The sequence below is a fragment of the Echeneis naucrates genome, chromosome 3 (assembly GCF_900963305.1).
Source record: "Echeneis naucrates chromosome 3, fEcheNa1.1, whole genome shotgun sequence".
In the NCBI taxonomy this organism is placed as follows: domain Eukaryota; kingdom Metazoa; phylum Chordata; class Actinopteri; order Carangiformes; family Echeneidae; genus Echeneis; species Echeneis naucrates.
The window spans coordinates 13,531,821-13,537,820 of record NC_042513.1 but is presented as its reverse complement, the minus strand read 5'-3'; positions in this window follow the sequence as shown (position 1 = coordinate 13,537,820).

Below are 6,000 nucleotides of genomic sequence, written 5' to 3'. Positions count from 1 at the left end.
GCACTTCCTGGTCAGTTGGTGCGATCCACAATGTGATGACAAGTGGAAAGAATTTATTTTTTTTTTGGTAAGATAACTAATTGGATTGTAACCCCTCTAAACATCTGGCACAAAAGGACCCAAAATGTGCAAAAAATGTACGACTATTAGGTTGGGTACCATTGATCCATGATATGGATTTCACGCCGACCAAACTGGACAGACAAATCTGGGAATGATCTCATATTACAATACAGGATTAGACTCGTTTGAGGAATTTAGGAATTTAGGAATAAACATGATTTGGAGAAACAGGATTTCTTTAGATATTTGCAACTGAGGGATAATTTTAATAAAAACATTAAAACTATTGGAGAAGAGGGAAGGAGTCAGAGGGAGAGGATACAGATATTAATCAATATTAATCAATATTAATATTAATCAATCCATATAATGGAAACTCTAGTATAAAACTGATCTCCAAGATCTCCAGAGGTTTCTCCATTATGTCTGTTAAGTCAAGGTGGAAGAAACACATAGTTAAATGAAGAGGTTGGCTAAATATATGTAACACATCGTCCATCGTCCAAAATTCAAAAGTTTACAGACCAACAACCCAGCAGGCGGACAGTGTTGGAGAGGTTGTGGTAATATGTCCGCCTGCTATTTTTGCATATTCTGGGTGTGTTCCAACATCTCTCCTTACTGGGTACATGTAATAGCAGTAATCAGATCAAGAGTCAACTTGATGACGAAACGAAACATGATCTTAGTTTCAGTGTTATATATTTAGGTAGCATTCCAATGGAGTTAAATAAACAAGATGGATATCTGTTCCAACTGCTATTAGCTGGTAGCAAGAAGGCAATATCCAAGAAATGGCTGAGTCCAGCAGTGCCAGACTGGATAGGAATACTTAAAGAAATTCAAAGTAACATTTTCCTTGAGACATGACACTGTAAAATGTAAAGAAATTGAGATGTAAATTGAGATCTAAATCAGAGGTGATCCTATCACTGAATATTTGCTCTGTGTGGAGAACTCTGTAACCCCCCACCCTCCTTTTGTTTCTCGTAAAGAGACACTGATTATTTGCTGTATGTGCAGAACACTGTAGGTCTCCCTTTTTTTTCCTGCAAAGGGATAGTTAAAATTTGTTCGGTGTGGAGAACTCTATTTTTTATTTTTAAGAAGACACTGAAAATGTGTTCTGTGTGGAGAACCTCTTGTGAACTGTACAGAGGAACACTCCCTTCTGGGAATATTTTGTTATTACAGACCAAAGAAGCGGGCTGTGTGTACCTTTAAGGACAGCTTCATACTGGAAGAACAATAATAAAAAAAGGCAGCGCATAAGAACAAGGGGCAGAACAAATAACTTCAGATGACTATGAGAAACATGAGCCCATCTGGCACTCCCGGACCCAAAAAAATAAATAAATAAATAAATAAATAAATTTGTCTAATAGATCTGCAGTATCACAGTCTCCAGTGTTGGGGATCAATACCAAGGGTTTACTGTAAAGGATCAACTTCTGGCAACGAGGTCTTGAAATGCAGTTCTGCAGTTCTGGACCCAAACATTGGTCTTCGTTCATTTTTGTGATCAACTGATGAGGTTTAAAGTTTCTTAGGTGTTAAAGTTGTGTGTGATTTGTGGCATCAGAAATGGCATTCTGAAAGCACTAATTGGGTAGCACTGACTTTCTGCCCCAAATGTCCCAAATATCTTTTTATTATTATTATTATTCAGTCATTATCTAGAAGGAATTTTCACTTCCTGTATGCACATGCAACCGTTTTTCCTTATTTAGTTCACAAATGTTTTGAATCTCAAAAATGAAATTATAACTTGCCTGGCTCAGCTTATCCTTGTATGCAGCATGTATACATACACAGTAAATAGTTACAGCTTTAATAACAACACCGCATATTGCAGCTCCCGGTAGAGTCCAGTGCACAGAAGGAGGCTGGATTGCTGGCCCCTTTAACAATTTGTATATTGTTTTGTTGTTTTTTTTTTTTTTACAGGATTGACAGATGCAAACTGGTGTTTTGTTGAGATTTTGCATCACCCTCATATTTTTCTCTTATGAAGTGTAAAAGTGACAGTTGCTCTGGTGCATTGCTGTAGACACAGTGCTCCCTCCAAAGCACCTGCACAGAAATGACATCTGCAGTCTGTGGTGCTCATCTTTAAATTTGCAGCTGCATGAATGGACAAGACACACAGTAACGTCAGCAAAGAGCAATTAAACTGTCTGTTTGTTGTTGCCTCAAACTGTTCCATGAACAAGTAAACAAGTAAAATAAGGGTCGTGGAGACAATGAGGAGTGATGCTCAAAATTTACAAAGAGTGAAAGAAGTGATGGAAAATGATTTTGCACTCAGTCCACAGGAGTTTAGTCGCCTCAATAATGAAGTTGCGAATCTTTTGGCTGAAGATGAAAAAATATACGATCAGAAAAAATGGTTTGAACCCAAAATGGAATCCATCACAAAATTTATGAAAGAAACTAAAAAATGGATTGCAGATGTACATGAATCTGTACTGCAAAGAGAGAATGAAGAGAATGTTGACCCCCAAGAGACCATTAAAGCAAGTGATAGTGTTTCTCAGGTTGATGTCAATGTTTGGCACGCCCGTTCATGTGGATCTCAAGTTAGTTGCACGTCGGCCTCAACACGAGTCTCATCCACTCGCATTAGACAAGAAGCTGAACATGCAGCCCTGCTAGAACGGGTGGCTGCACAGAAGAAAAGGCAGCAGCTCGAGCTGGAAATGACCAGACTTAAAGTTGCAAAGGAAGAACTTGAGTTGGAGACTGCATTAGCTGAAAGCAGTGCAAGAATAAAGGTGCTCGAAGAATATGAGAACTCAGAAGATGGTTTAAGTGGCCACAAGCTAGCACAACGTGAAGGGAATGTGAAGCAAGAAAGAACCAGCTTTACTCCTCAACCAAGCAGCATGAACCTTCATGCACCACCACAAACGCTGCATAATGTGGCTTCACAAGATTTGAGCTATAATGCACCAACCAACAGAGGTGAGGACATAATAAAGGTCATGCAAAATCAAAATGTAATTACTGAGCTGCTAGTTAAACAACAGAAGCAATCTCAGCTACCTGTTAAGGATATTCCTGTCTTCAGAGGCGATGCACTGCAATACAAATCATTTAACAGAGCATTTGAGCATTCGATAGAACAAAAGACGGACAATGATCAAGATAGATTGTATTTTTTGGAACAGTTCACGGCAGGTGAACCCCAAGAGTTGGTCCGTAGCTGTGCTCACATGCCACCCAGCAAAGGCTACTATGAAGCAAAGCGTCTTCTTCATAAACACTATGGGGATGAACTACAGATCGCCAGTGCATACATTGATAAGGCATTAAAATGGCCGCAGATCAAGTCAGATGACGGAAAGGCATTGAGTGCATATGCCATGTTTTTGGTTGGATGTCGCAACTCTATGGAGGACGTAGACTTCTTAGACGAAATGGATAATCCTACCAACCTACGAACAGTGGTGTCAAAACTACCCTACAAAATGAAGGAACGCTGGCGTGCTGAAGCTTTCGATATCAAAGAACGAAGAGGCAGAAGAGCAAGGTTTGCTGATTTAGTGAGTTACATAGACCGTCAAGCCAAAATAATGCTTGATCCCCTCTTTGGTAATATACCAGACACCCGCTCAGTCACAACTGGGAAAACTGAGCACAAAGAAAGACATCCTACAAAGAGAGAGATCCGTGGAAGCAGTTTTGCCACAAATGTTTCAGCTGAAAACCAACGGCCTCCAGGAACATATGTGAAACCGGCAAACACAAACAAAACTGGGATGGCCTTTGAGAAGCCATGTTTGTATTGCCAGCAATCACACACCCTAGCTATATGTAACCAAATACAAATGAAGCCACACAAAGAACGCATGGAGTTCTTGAAGTTAAAAGGCCTATGTTTTGGATGCCTAACTCCTGGCCATCTCAGCAAATTCTGCAGAAGAAGAATTGAGTGTAAAGAATGTACATTAAAGCACCCAGACATTCTACACACAGCAAAAGGGGAAGTTTCCATCTCATCTGACAAAGGCGATGGTGGTCATGGAACCAAAGAAAGTTCTGCTTCATCTGAGAAGGCTTATGGTGTTCACAAAGTAGAAGTATCATGTGCTCAAGTTTCTACCACTCAAGAATCCTGTGACCTCATGGGGACCGGAGAGCCTGAATGTGTGCTGTCAATAGTACCAGTGAAAATTAAATCAAGAAGGAGTGACAAGTATGTGGAAACCTTTGCTTTCATGGATTCAGGAAGTACAGCGACGTTCTGCACTGGAGAACTGCAAAGGAAACTGAACGTTAAAGGAAAACCAACACAAATACTTCTCAGCACCATGGGTCAAAACAAACCCGAAGAACAGAAACTCATGAACAGTTATGTGATAACAGACCTGGAAGTGTGTGGATTAGAAGACAGTGAGTATATTCAGTTACCCAAGGTGTACACTCACAGCAACATACCTGTTCACACCGGCAACATACCAAAGCCAGCAGATATAGAGAAGTGGTCTTATCTCAAAGAAGTACGCTTGCCACAAATAGAGGCAGATGTAGGCTTACTCATTGGAGCAAACTGTCCAAAGGCAATGGAGCCGTGGCGCATCATCAACAGTAAAGATGGAGGACCTTATGCAGTGAAAACTGCCATTGGCTGGGTCGTGAATGGGCCTATTGGAAAGGAACTGGACGTCATAGAGAATAAACCGCCTCAGTGTTCAGTGAACAGGATCTCTGTGAGGGAAATTGAGAAGTTGGTGGTTCAACAATACAATACTGACTTCCCAGAGCGTAATTATGATGACAAAGAAGAGTTTTCACAAGAGGACAGACAATTTATGCAGTCCGTGAAGGAAACAGCAACTCTGGAGAATGGACATTACACCATTGGATTGCCTCTCAGGAACAAAGGGCTTAAAATGCCTAATAATCGTTGTGTGGCAGAACAGCGTATAGCCACGTTGCTCCGAAAGTTCAGGAGAGATCATGGGTTCTTTGAAGATTACAAAGGTTTCATGGACACCATTATTGACAAAGGCTATGCTGTTCAAGTTCCAGCACATCAACTGAACCGTGATGACAATAGGGTGTTCTACATACCACATCACGGAGTGTATCACTCTAAGAAAGGCAAGTTACGAGTGGTCTTCGATTGCACAGCCTCGTTTCAGGGCAGATCCTTGAACGATGAGTTACTTCAGGGACCCAACATGACCAACACACTAGTTGGTGTTCTCTTAAGATTTCGTGAAGAGCCAACAGCCATGATGGCAGACATCGAGTCAATGTTCTACCAAGTCAAGGTCCCTGAAGAGGATGCAGATCTCCTCCGCTTTCTATGGTGGCTCGAGGGCAATTTGGATGGGCCTATAGAGGAATTCAGGATGTCAGTGCACCTTTTCGGAGCCACCTCATCACCAAGTGTCGCTTCATATGCACTGAGAAGAACTGCTGAGGATCACAAAGCCACTGCATCCCCCGAAGCTGTTCAAACAGTCCTGCATAACTTTTACGTAGATGACTGCTTGAAAAGTGTAGCTACAGAAGATGATGGAGTGACCTTGGCCCATGATCTCCGCACTTTGTGTGCTAGTGGAGGCTTCACTCTAGCGAAATGGATGAGCAATAGCAGAAAGATGTTAATCTCCATCCCAGAAGCACACCGGGCCAGTGAAGTAAAGGATCTGGATCTAAGTCACGATGCTCTACCAGTAGAGAGGGCCCTCGGCATGCAGTGGAATACAGAAACAGATGCTTTCACTTACAACATGAAGCTGCAAGACAGGCCAATGACAAGAAGGGGTATTTTGTCTATCATCAACTCAATTTACGACCCTCTTGGATTTCTGGCTCTGGTCGTCTTGATTGCTAAACTTTTGCTGAAAGAGCTTTGTAAAGAGCAACATGGTTGGGATGAGAGCATCGCATCGAAACATGTTGAGGATTGGAAAAAATGGAAAG